The sequence below is a fragment of the Mandrillus leucophaeus genome, unplaced genomic scaffold (genome assembly GCF_000951045.1).
Source record: "Mandrillus leucophaeus isolate KB7577 unplaced genomic scaffold, Mleu.le_1.0 Scaffold195, whole genome shotgun sequence".
NCBI classification, from domain to species: domain Eukaryota; kingdom Metazoa; phylum Chordata; class Mammalia; order Primates; family Cercopithecidae; genus Mandrillus; species Mandrillus leucophaeus.
In genome coordinates this window covers 2,108,647-2,119,528 of record NW_012101976.1, presented here as the reverse complement: position 1 = coordinate 2,119,528, position 10,882 = coordinate 2,108,647, and the positions used below count along the sequence as shown (strand labels likewise).

At 52.1% G+C, this 10,882-nt stretch overlaps 1 protein-coding gene across 5 annotated transcripts in view; it reads right to left on the bottom strand.

Annotated features, from left to right (window-relative positions):
• CDIP1 (cell death-inducing p53 target 1) overlaps positions 1–9,862 on the bottom strand; it is a 37,797-nt gene extending 27,935 nt beyond the window's left edge. The window contains exons 1-2 of one of the 5 annotated variants that reach the window (XM_011978473.1): positions 9,375–9,456; positions 7,518–7,846 (exon numbers count right to left, since the gene is read on the bottom strand). The gene's annotated coding sequence lies outside the window, so the exon portion shown is untranslated. Of the gene's footprint in view, positions 1–7,517; positions 7,847–9,374; positions 9,519–9,739 lie in introns of those variants that run through there. The other 4 variants (XM_011978471.1, XM_011978474.1, XM_011978475.1 and 1 more) reach the window with 4 other exon arrangements.
• Between the last annotated feature and the right edge of the window lie 1,020 nt (positions 9,863–10,882).

Genomic DNA, 10,882 nt, shown 5'->3' with positions numbered 1-10,882 from the left:
CTCCTCAATCCAGAAACATACCTCAGACTACATAATCTAGTTTCACATACAGGAGAAAATGCACTGTAGAGCAAGCCAGAGGCCTGGACTGGCTAGTGGCCTCCTCTCTGAAATCAGCCCCTTCTGGCCTTTACGTAGGTCTCCCGTGAGTTTGGTCAAATGAGTCAGTTCTGCCAGATCACCTCCCGGTACTCCAGGCAAACGGAAAGTTTAGATCTGTAAAGTTGGAATGTAATGACCTCAAGGTCCTGCTAGCCTAGGAGACCCTGCCAGGAGACCCAGCGGGAGGTCACCTGACCAAGGAGGGTGGGTAAGAAAGTCCCCACTGGATGCAAAATGAAAACAGGAGTGATGGAGCCCATGCTGAGGACACAGTCCTGGCCTCCCAACGGGTCCAGTGATCTTGTTGGGACTCTGAACTGCCTCCCAGGCAGATCGCTGCTCAAGAGCTTGTTCCTGCATGTCCTGGCAGAGAAAATGAAGGAAGCACAGACAGGAGAGGAAATGCAGAGCAAAACGAAAAAAACAGACACAGCACAACCACAAGTGAATAAACAAGTCATCTGCACCTGTCCCACAGGCAGGGCTTGGTAACTACAAGGCTAATTTTAGAAACAGCATGAACCTAAAGAACCATCACTTAAGCGCTCAAAATGGAGCCCTTAAACAAAATTCTTCCGTCTGCCTGGATCGGGCAGACACAAAATGGACAGTCTTGGGTTGACTCTGTTCAACCAGCTGTCTATTAGGTGAGATCAAGACACATCATTGCAATCTACAAAAAAGCACCAAGCAGGTAAGTGCATTCAAGACATGTGGCCACTCACAGTCACCCAGGTGGAAGAGTCTTAATTCAGACACAAATGTCTCCTGGCCCTCCTTAGCCAGGGAGCTGGGCTCTGCCTGCAGCCAGGCCTTGCCTGAGTTCCCCTATTCCGTGGGTCGGGGTGGGATGTAGAAAAGCAAACCTCTAGGCTTTCTTCCTCCAAATGTATCAGTCACCATACATACCTATACACAAGAGCTCCCCTTTCAGCAATTTTCCCTCAGAACAGTGAGGAGAGTGGCTCATCCCTGCAACATTTAGGTCTCTCATGTTACAGGGCATTCTTTCAATTATTTTGTGGACAGTTCTGCTGGGTGAAGAAGGTGCTCTAGGAACTGAGAGTGGGAATCTAATTTGTATTTTATACTACATTAGTGCAACAGTATATTTTGCGTATGGAAATTTAACTAAGTTCCTATCACTCTTAGTTGGCATCTGACCCTAAGAATTCACTCATACTGGCTGGGTGTGAAAAACAAACTGAATTAGTAGTTTACACTGCATTATGTGAAATAGTATATAGGCTGGATGCGGTGGCTCACGCCTGTAATCCCAGCTACTCAGGAGGCTGAGGCAGGAGAATCGCTTGAACCCAGGAGGCGGAGGTTGTGGTGAGCTGAGATGGCGCCAGTACATTCCAGCCTGGGTGACAGAGTGATACTCCGTCTCAAAAAACAAAACAAAACAAAAGGCCAGGCACAGTGGCTCACGCCTATAATCCCAGCACTTTGGGAGGCCAAGGTGGGCGGATCATGAGGTCAGGAGATCGAAACCATCCTGGCCAACACGGTGAAACCCTGTCTCTACTAAAAATACAAAAAAATCAGCTGGGCGTGGTGGCGGGCACCTGTAGTCCCAGCTACTCAGGAGGCTGAGGCAGGAGAATGGTGTGAACCCAGGAGGTGGAGTTTGCAATATGCAAATATCCCACCACTGTACTCCAGCCAGGACGACAGAGCAAGACTACATCTCTCTCTCTCACACACACACACACACAAATATCTCAGCACTTTGGGAAGTCAAGGCAGGAGAATCGCTTGAGACCAGGAGTTCAAAGCTGCAGTGAACTATGATTGTGCCACTGAACTCCACCTGGGCAACAGATTATGACTCTGCCAGAAAGAAAAGAGAACAGAAGAGAAGAGAAATAAAATAGTATATAGAAGTTTATGAGGTTGGTACAAAAGTAATTGCAGTTTTTGCCTGTTCCTGTAACTTGAAGTCACATCTGGCCCTGAGTTCACTCATGCTGGCTGGGACAGAAGACTTATTCTGGAAGCTTGGGAAAACAGGAGCTCACGTCATGATTGGGATTGCCATCTGCTTGGCCATGTATATATTTCTCTATGACTCAGACATCAGAGACCAGGTTGGAGTGCAGTGGAGTAATCTTGGCTCATTGCAACCTCCACCTCCCAGGTTCATGCAATTCTCGTGCCTCAGCCTCCAGGCCCAGCTAGTTTTTTGTATTTTTAGTAGAGACAGGGTTTCACCATGTTAGCCAGGATGGTCTCGATCTCCTGACCTCCTGATCCACCTGCCTCGGCCTCCCAAAGTGCTGGGATTACAGGTGTGAATCACCGCACCCAGTCTTTTTATTTGTATTTTTAGAGATGGGGTTTCGCCATGTTCGCCACAGTCTCAAGCTCCTGGCCTCAAGTGATCCTTCTGCCTTGGCCTCTCAAAGTGCTAGGATTATAGGCGTGAGTGACTGCGCCTGGCCAGAGACCACCTTTTGGAGGTTGAAAGGTCATCAGAGATGACTGAGTCCAAGTCTAAGCTGCCATTCATTTCTGTCTTAAATGTTTACTAAGCACCCACGGAAGACAGGTGCTCTGTGAAGTGCTGGAGATGACGGTGGGCGAGCAAGCAGTGGCACAGACTAGGGAGCGCTCTCCGAGGAGAGAAGTGGCTGCCCCAGGTGCCTGGAGATGACAGAGCCAAGACAGGACCTCGGCTGTCCTGACTCTTTCTCCTTCCACATCACTGTCAGCCCTCTTTCTTTTCTCACATATTCTCCAAAAACGGTTTTCAAAATACACTTGAGTGGGATCTCACACTCCCGATTAAGTGCTTCACACGCTGTAGCTCATATGGAATTCCACCACATGCGTTCTGTTTACACAGATTTCACGGTACCCAGGACAAAAAGCTGAAGTGGCGCTGCCCAGTCCCCTGCTTTCCCTGAGGAGGGAAATGGGACACAGAACTTGCTATTTCCTCAGGGCTGAGGCCCGTTCGGGCCTCTGGCAGTGGGAGTGCCTCTGAGCTAATAGGCAATTCAAGGACTTTAGAGGACAGTTTGACTAATGAGGTCTTTGCTCTGCTAGTTGACTGTAGAACCGAACCCACTAAATGTGTACTGAAGAATTCAACCCTGCATGCAAAACAGCACCCCCAACACTCAGGGAACTACAGAGCACATGCAGACCATGGTCCCTGCATCTTGGCTCTTAGGAAGATGAGATGGCTGAAATGCAGGCATGGTACATCATTTTATTCAACCAATAAGTATGGACCACAAACTATGTGTGAGGCATTTCCTAGGCACTGAAGATGGCAGATCAACGTCTGTCTTAACGGCATGCACCTTCAGTAGGGGGTTGACCGGAGGGCATAAAATACAGAACTAAAAGAGCGGGCCCGGCACAGAACAAAACGTGGCGTGGAGGAAGGAAGATCAAGGAAGGGGTTGCCGCAGGGCTGCAGTTCTCACCAGGGACAGTTCCACTGAGCAGGGAACACTCCTTGTGTTGGAGGATGGGTGGGCCAGGTCCTCTGGCCACAACAGGATGCCCACTTTTACCTGATAAGCCGAGAGGCTTGCAGAGAGCTTGGGAAATCACGTTGCCCCGCAATTCTCCATTTTCTGTGCTCACCTGCGATGCTAATCCAGTCCTTCAAAGTTCTGACATCAAGTAGGTGGCTCCTAGAGCTAAGGACCCGGAGAGCACTTGGCCACCACCTTCAGCAGGTAGAGTTCCTTTTTGGCCAGTTTTACTGGGGCCACAGAGAAACGTGTCATGGTGTGGCCACTCTCCCTGCAAAGCAGCTAAACACACACCACAGAACCTGAGCTTGACCATGCTGGGGACAGAAACTAAGGCCTGAGGTCAGGTGACACAGAATGCCTGGGGAATCCGAGACCTGAGAAGTGCTCACTTGAGGCCTTCACCCCTGCACAGGGCAGGACTCTTCAGGTTCAAGGATGAAGCCATTTCACTCAGCAGAGCCATCACCATCCAAGTTCCTTTCTCTCTTTTGTTTAAGTAACTACCTGTTTTAAAAGACTCATCAGACCCTCCATGGAGGTCACTCACCTTGTTGTCCCTGCCCTCAGGGAGCTGCAGATCCACCTGGCAAGACAAGTGACACTTGAGAAGAACATATAAAAAATACAGGGGCAAGCCTAGCAGGAGCTGTTGCCTCTGTGACAGCAGGTGCTCCAGCAGAGAAAAGGGGAGGCCTGTCAGGGGCTTCAAAGCTCTGCAGGGAGGTGGCCAGGGAGTTCTAGGTCTAGGGCAAGAGAGTCATTCATAACATGCAGAATTAGAAAGTTGTGATCAGGGCCATCTTCCAGTCAGACCCATAGCTCCTGGAGGGCAGGGTCAGGGCTTGGGGCCAGTTTCTCCAGGGCACCAGGCAGCCTGTGAAACATGGGTGAGTGGGTGGATGGGCCACAGCTTGGCTGCTGCTCCAGGCAGGAACTCTGCTCTCCAGCCAGCGGACCCTTCTGTTCACTTCACTCCCATTGCCAAGCTGGATAGCTGAGAGGCGCTCCAGACCTTTCTCGTCCCCTTAAACCATGACCAGTCAGCAAGTCCTACTAACTCCATGGTTCAAAGGCCCTCAGAGCCACTATCTCATCTAACAGTTAAGGGTGACAGGGAAGAGTCTGGACTTGGACCATATCCCAGATCTATCATGACCCCACCGGATCATAACTCACACTCCTCCAAACGATCTCGTGCCCCCACCCTTCCCAAGCCCACCCCTGTACTCTTTCTCTGGCCTCCAAACACGCCCACACCCCACTTCCCCGTAAACGTGGGCCTTCCTGAGGATTCCCCTGCCAGGGGATTCTCCGTCCCTTGTCTTATCTCCCCTCAAGAATCCTGGGACTCTCCCACTTGTATCGTTGGGCTCTGCTTGGCGCCTGGTCCATGTGTGTTGAAGAAATGAGTGAAGAGGTTTGGGGTTAACCTAAGTGGACCTCCTGTGCCATTCTTTTTTGTTTGTTTTGAGACAGTCTCTCACTCTGTCACCCAGGCTGAAGTCCAGTGGTGCGATCTTGGCTCACTACAACCCCCAACTCCCGGGTTCAAGCAATTCTCCTGTCTCAGTCTCCTGAGGAGCTGGGATTACAGGTGTGTGCCACCATACCCAGCTAATTTTTGTATTTTTAAATAGAGACAGGGTTTCACCATGTTGGCCAGGCTGGTCTCGAACTCCTGACCTCAAATGATCCACCCACCTCGGCCTCACAAAGTGCTGGCATTACAGGCATGAGCCACCGCACCCAACCCCTCCTGTGCCATTCTTAACCCAAAGGCCACTGCCCAGGGCAAAAACACAGCCGCAGCCGAGATGGACTCTACTGCCTCCTCAGGAAAGTACTTATGTTCACAGCCAAAAATCCAGGCAGGAAAAAACACCATTTCTTGAATTCTAGTCAACTTCGTGATGCAATGATCACAATGGGGCCGGGAGAGCCCACGTCTCCCGCAGCTGCTCTCGCACCACCCCTGCTGTTTCAGGGCCAGCTGTGGGCCCTTCTCTGCCATTATTTGGCAACCATGGGCAAGTCACTTAGACACTCTGGCTGCTGCCTCAGCTGGCCAAGTCCTGCAGTGCTGCCACCTCCCTGGCTGACAGGTGAGAACAAAGCATGTTCACAGGGCTGTACTCTGCAAAGAACCCCATTTCCTCCTGCTTCCCCAGCCTGTGAGGCTGCTGTTTGCATGTTTTGTTTTGTTTTTTTTTGGGTTTTGTTTGTTTTTTTCAGATAGAGTCTTACTCTGTCACCCAGGCTGGAGTGCAGTGGCGCAATCTCAGCTCACTGTAACCTCCACCTGCCAGGTTCAAGTGATTCTCCTGCCTCAGCCTCCGGAGTAGCTGGGATTACAGGCATGCACCACTATGCCCGGCTAATTTTGTAGTTTTAGGAGAGACAGGGATTCTCCATGTTGGTCAGGCTGGTCTCAAACTCCCAACCTCAGGTGATCCACCCCCATTGGCCTCCCAAAGTGTTGGGATTACAGGTGTGAGCCACGGCACCCGGCCTGCATGTTAATCAGAATTGCGACAACCAAGCTCAGTTTCTTCCTGAAGTAATATGGGTTGGAATTCTCCCTAAACTCTCCCAAGGCAACTCTCGCACCCTTCTGTACCTACTTCCACCTGCCTTGTTCTCTTTTCCTTCTTGGGGGAAATACCCAGACACTGGGACTAGATCTAAATTGAGAGTTAATTAGCACTGATTGAACAATTACATCTCAGGAAGACCCCCAGTGTTCACTGAACCCCGTTACAACTTCTTGCAGTAAGAATCGATGGTATTAGATCAATGTACAGACCAAGCCAGGTCTCACCCACAAATCAGGAGCACTGAAAAGGTGACAAGAAATGTTTTCTGGAAAAATGATACAGTATTACCAAAAATGCATCACAACTACTTTCCAGGGAAGAATCAGAATGCTGCTGGACCCTGTCACCCTGCACTGCAGTCTTTGTATTGGTTTTGCTTTGTCTGCCATCAGGGGACCTTCATTTCTTCAGCACTAACAGCAGATGCAGGCCTTCCTGTGGCCTGGGTGCTGCTCTTCACCTATCACAGATGCGGCGAGCAAGGCCTGTCTGTCACACAGCTTCAATGTGACGGAGAGGTCTCCACATCCAGGCAGCCCTGGTCCCAGGACACCACCACTGTCACCAGACCACTACCTGATGACTCAAAGAGTAGGAGAAGTGGTGACCGGGGCCATCAGGCCCACAGGAGCCGCCAAATCAGTGTCTCCCAGAGTGGACAGCCCTCTGGGCATGGGGAGGTTCTGGCACAGGCCCTAGGCACCCCCACCTCTGCTGCACTGTGTTGCAAGGTAGCCTCTACCACCTCCCACAGAGACTGTGGCTGGGAGACTCCTGACTAGGCAGAGACAGAAACAAATTTTTTGTGGGATCCTAGAAAGGAGCACATTTCCATTTTGAGTCATCTATTTCCAAGTCCCCTCGTGGGGGAAAGGGAACCTCCTGTCACCAGTGCCAGCCTGGCTCGCTCTCTCCATCCTCCCCATGGAGCACCAAGGTCCTCTGCAGAGCTCTCCCTGCCTGCCACCTTCTCACCAGCACTTCCTCCACCTACAGGACAGTGACATGCTATAAAATGCCACAACTCTAACCGCCACATTTCCATGTCCTCTATGAGTAAAAACATGTCCTTGCCCTTGGAACCACATTCCTCAAAGTGGAGACAAATTTGCACAGTGCGTCTCTTTTCTCTCCCACTCAGGCAGCTGAGTAGGGTTAAGGGCTGGCGTTTGTGGCTAAGGAACAAAGTACCTGGGCCCAAGGGTCTCAAAGCCATGGCCTCCAGTCCATCAACACCATGAGCTCAATTGCACTACACAGCCCAGTTCTCCTAGAGCTTAGAAAACACACACTGAACTGGTAGGTTCAACGTGGACAAGCTTACAGCGTAAGGAGCCGACACGGAGCTGCAAGCTGATGACTAGCTTCAATTACTGCCAACGTGATCTGCTGGGGCAAGATGGCCTTTGGGACGCATTCCGTTAGCTACTTCTCAAAACAATTTTGTTCCCTGAAGTATTACTTTACATCACACAGTCAATGTTCTGCTCTTATGGTGATTCTAGAACCATGGCTAGCTGCTCTTAAATCCTTGTAAGAAGTCGGGCACGGTAGCTCCTGCCTGTAATCCCAGCACTTTGGGAGGGTGAGGCGAGAGGATCACCTGAGCCCAGGAGTTAGAGACCAGCTGGGCAAAATAATGACACGCCATCTCTACAAAAAAAATAAAAAATTAGTCGGGCATAGTGGCACATGCCTGTAGTTCCAGGTACTCAGGAGGATCGCTGGAGCCCAGGAGTTCCAGGATGCAGTGAATGTGACAGCACCGCTGCACTCTAGCCTGGGCCACAGAACAAGACCCTGGCTTTAAATAAATAAATGAATCCTTGTAAGAGAACCTGTAAAGCTCTTCCCTGGTCCTCCCATCCTGTGGAAAACCTCCAAACTCCTTCAAATTCTCAAGGGTGAGAGAAGGGTTTCTAAATACCCAGGGCTTCCATTAAGGTAAAAACCATTCGGAAGATAAAGAAGTCAAACCCAATAAACAATTCTAAGACTCTAATTAATGATATGCATGCTTATTTGGGAGGGAAAGGCACTGATATCTGCAACTTACTTTGACACAAAAAACAAGAGGGACTACTGGGTGGACGGATATGTGATGAAATACAATAAAATGTTAATTCTTACATTCTAAGGGGTGGTCTGTGTGTGTTCACAACTTTTGTATGTTTCACGGTTTTCATAAATGAATGTGTACAGGGAGAGTCTTCTGACACTGGCAAATGACTGGGCATAACCTTTCTGATTAAGGGCAGAGGGCAAGGCAGAGCTGGCACGCCTCCCTCCACCCAGTTCTACCTAGATCGGCCGCAAGGGAAGCAGCAAAGAACTCAGGAGAGCAGTCACCTGCCCAGGCACCGCCCTGCCCAGCATCAGGCTCCAGAATACAGAAGAAACTGGGAGAAACGCTACAGAACGTCCCTGTCCCGGGCCCGCCATCCTCCTCACTGGGACAGGTTCTCAGCCCCAGTTGCGCCCGGGAATGATCTGGGGAGCCTACTAAATGCAGATTCCGGGGCCGCGCGCCGGAACTACAGAATCGCAACACCTGGGGTGGGGCCCAGGAATCTGCCCGTTTCCCAAGAGCCCCCGGTGGTTCTGACGCAGAAGATCTTGAACCCACCTTTGCAGGAACTCACAGCCGCTCGCCCCATCTCACCTAACACCTGTTGAGAAGCCCCCCAGGAACTCGCTAAGCCAAGGTCCTCGAAGGCGCGACTCCTAGCCCAAACCTAGGCCAGGCCGTCGCCATCTCCGCCAGGGATGCGCGGCCGAGCGCCACATCCCGACTCCACACGTCGGCAAGCCCGGCGCGGGTGCAGGACGCTGCTGGGCTCCGGGACGGCCAAGGTCACCCGCTGGGCTCGGCAGGGGCTGGCTCCGCCACGGGGCTCCTCCCCGACCCCCTTTCCTTGAGAAAACAACTCCCGCCCCTCTTCTCCCCGTCTCGCACTGCAAGACGGAGATGGCAATTTCCACAACCTTCTCTGACAGAAAACCGTGCGGGCGAGCAGGCTGCCATTCCAGGCGCACAACCCCGCGGCACATAGCGGGGCGCCCGCCCGGCCCAGCCACCGCAGCGTCTTCGACACCCCCAGGGCCGCGCTAGGTCTCGGCAGCGCCCCGAGGAGAGGACGGGCCCCGCCATGCCGCGCCCCAACCGCCGGCCCTGCTTTACCTCCAGAAGCCCGGTGCCCGAAGCCGGCCGAACGCTGAAAGGTGCCTGGGTCCCGACAGGAGCCGGGAGAGTACAAGACCCTCAGCCCCGCGGGGCTTTGCGCGCACAACGAACCCCCCCCCGCCCTAGCCCCACCGCCCAGAGGCTTCTAGGACTTGTAGTCCGCCCGGTCGACCCCCAGCGCGCTCTGATACTAGGGACTACGGTGCCCAGCATGCACCGCGCAGGCGCCACGGGCTGGGACGGGGAGGGGTCGCCACAATCCGAGGTCACGCCCCGACCTGAGGGGCTCGGCGCCCAGACCGTTACCCCGGGGAGGAGGGCTCCCCCGTGAAGCCGTCTCCGAATGCGTCCCGGCGACTCACCGTCCCCGCAGCCCTGGGGCAGCGGCCGCAGCGGCAGGACCGAACGCCTTGGCAGCTGGCGGTCGCACTTCTGTCACAAGGAGGCGGGTAGACTTTGGACCAGGGCCGAGGCCCTGGGCGTCACGGCGGGGGGCGGGGTCTCGGGAGGCACGTGATGCGCCGTGGTTACGTCAGTGGGAGGGAAGGCGATTTGGCGTGGAGCAGGGGCTGAGCACGTGGGATGTTCGGGGCCTGTTTGCCCAGTGTATACGAGGCTGGCGAACAGGGAAAGAACCCTCCCTGTGAGTGCCTCTTCTTCACCCATACCAGCAACAGGGCATCTTCCTCCAGGGCTGCATGTTTTTCCTTTATGCGACTAATATTTATTGAGTTTGGGAGGTGCATTACATAAAACTTTGAACCACACAGTCACTGTGTCTCCGCTTGAAACTGCCTTTGCAAAAATTACAACGTGAAATTATGACAGTGAAAGAGAGCTGAGCTAACCCACTCCATTTTGCTTCTAACCTCCAGGTTGTCCTTGTTCATTGCTAGGCATAGTCGGAACTAACTTTGGGAGCAACTTAGTTTATAGTTTAATATTGAAACAAAGTAACAGCCCTTTCCCAAAACAAACCCCCTTCTTGCCTGAGAACCAGGTTTCCTTTGTAAGACTAACATTAGCTACAAAGTTAGAAATTATGGTTTAGGGCCCAGCTCAGTGGCTCACACCTGTAATCCCAGCACTTTGGAAGGCTGACACAGGTGAATCACTTGAGGTCAGGAGTTGGAGACCAGCCTGGCCAACATGGTAAAACCCTGTCTCTATTTAAAAATACAAAAATTAGCTGGGTATGGTGGCACGCACCTGTAATCCCAACGACTAGGGAGACTGAAGCCCAAGAATTGCTTGAATCCTGGAGACGGAGGTAGCAGTGAGCTGAGATTATGCCTCTGCACTCCAGCCTGAGCGACAGACTGAGACTCCATCTCAGAAAAATAAAAAAGAAAAGAAAGAAAGAAATTATGGTTTAGGAGTCATGCACCCAGAGGCCACAAGATTCTAAAACTCCCCAGTTGATCCTAGGTGTAATATCACTATTGTAAAACCTAAGATTGGTACTCTTAGGTATTTTTCTGACCCTGCATTCTGATGCACCAGCC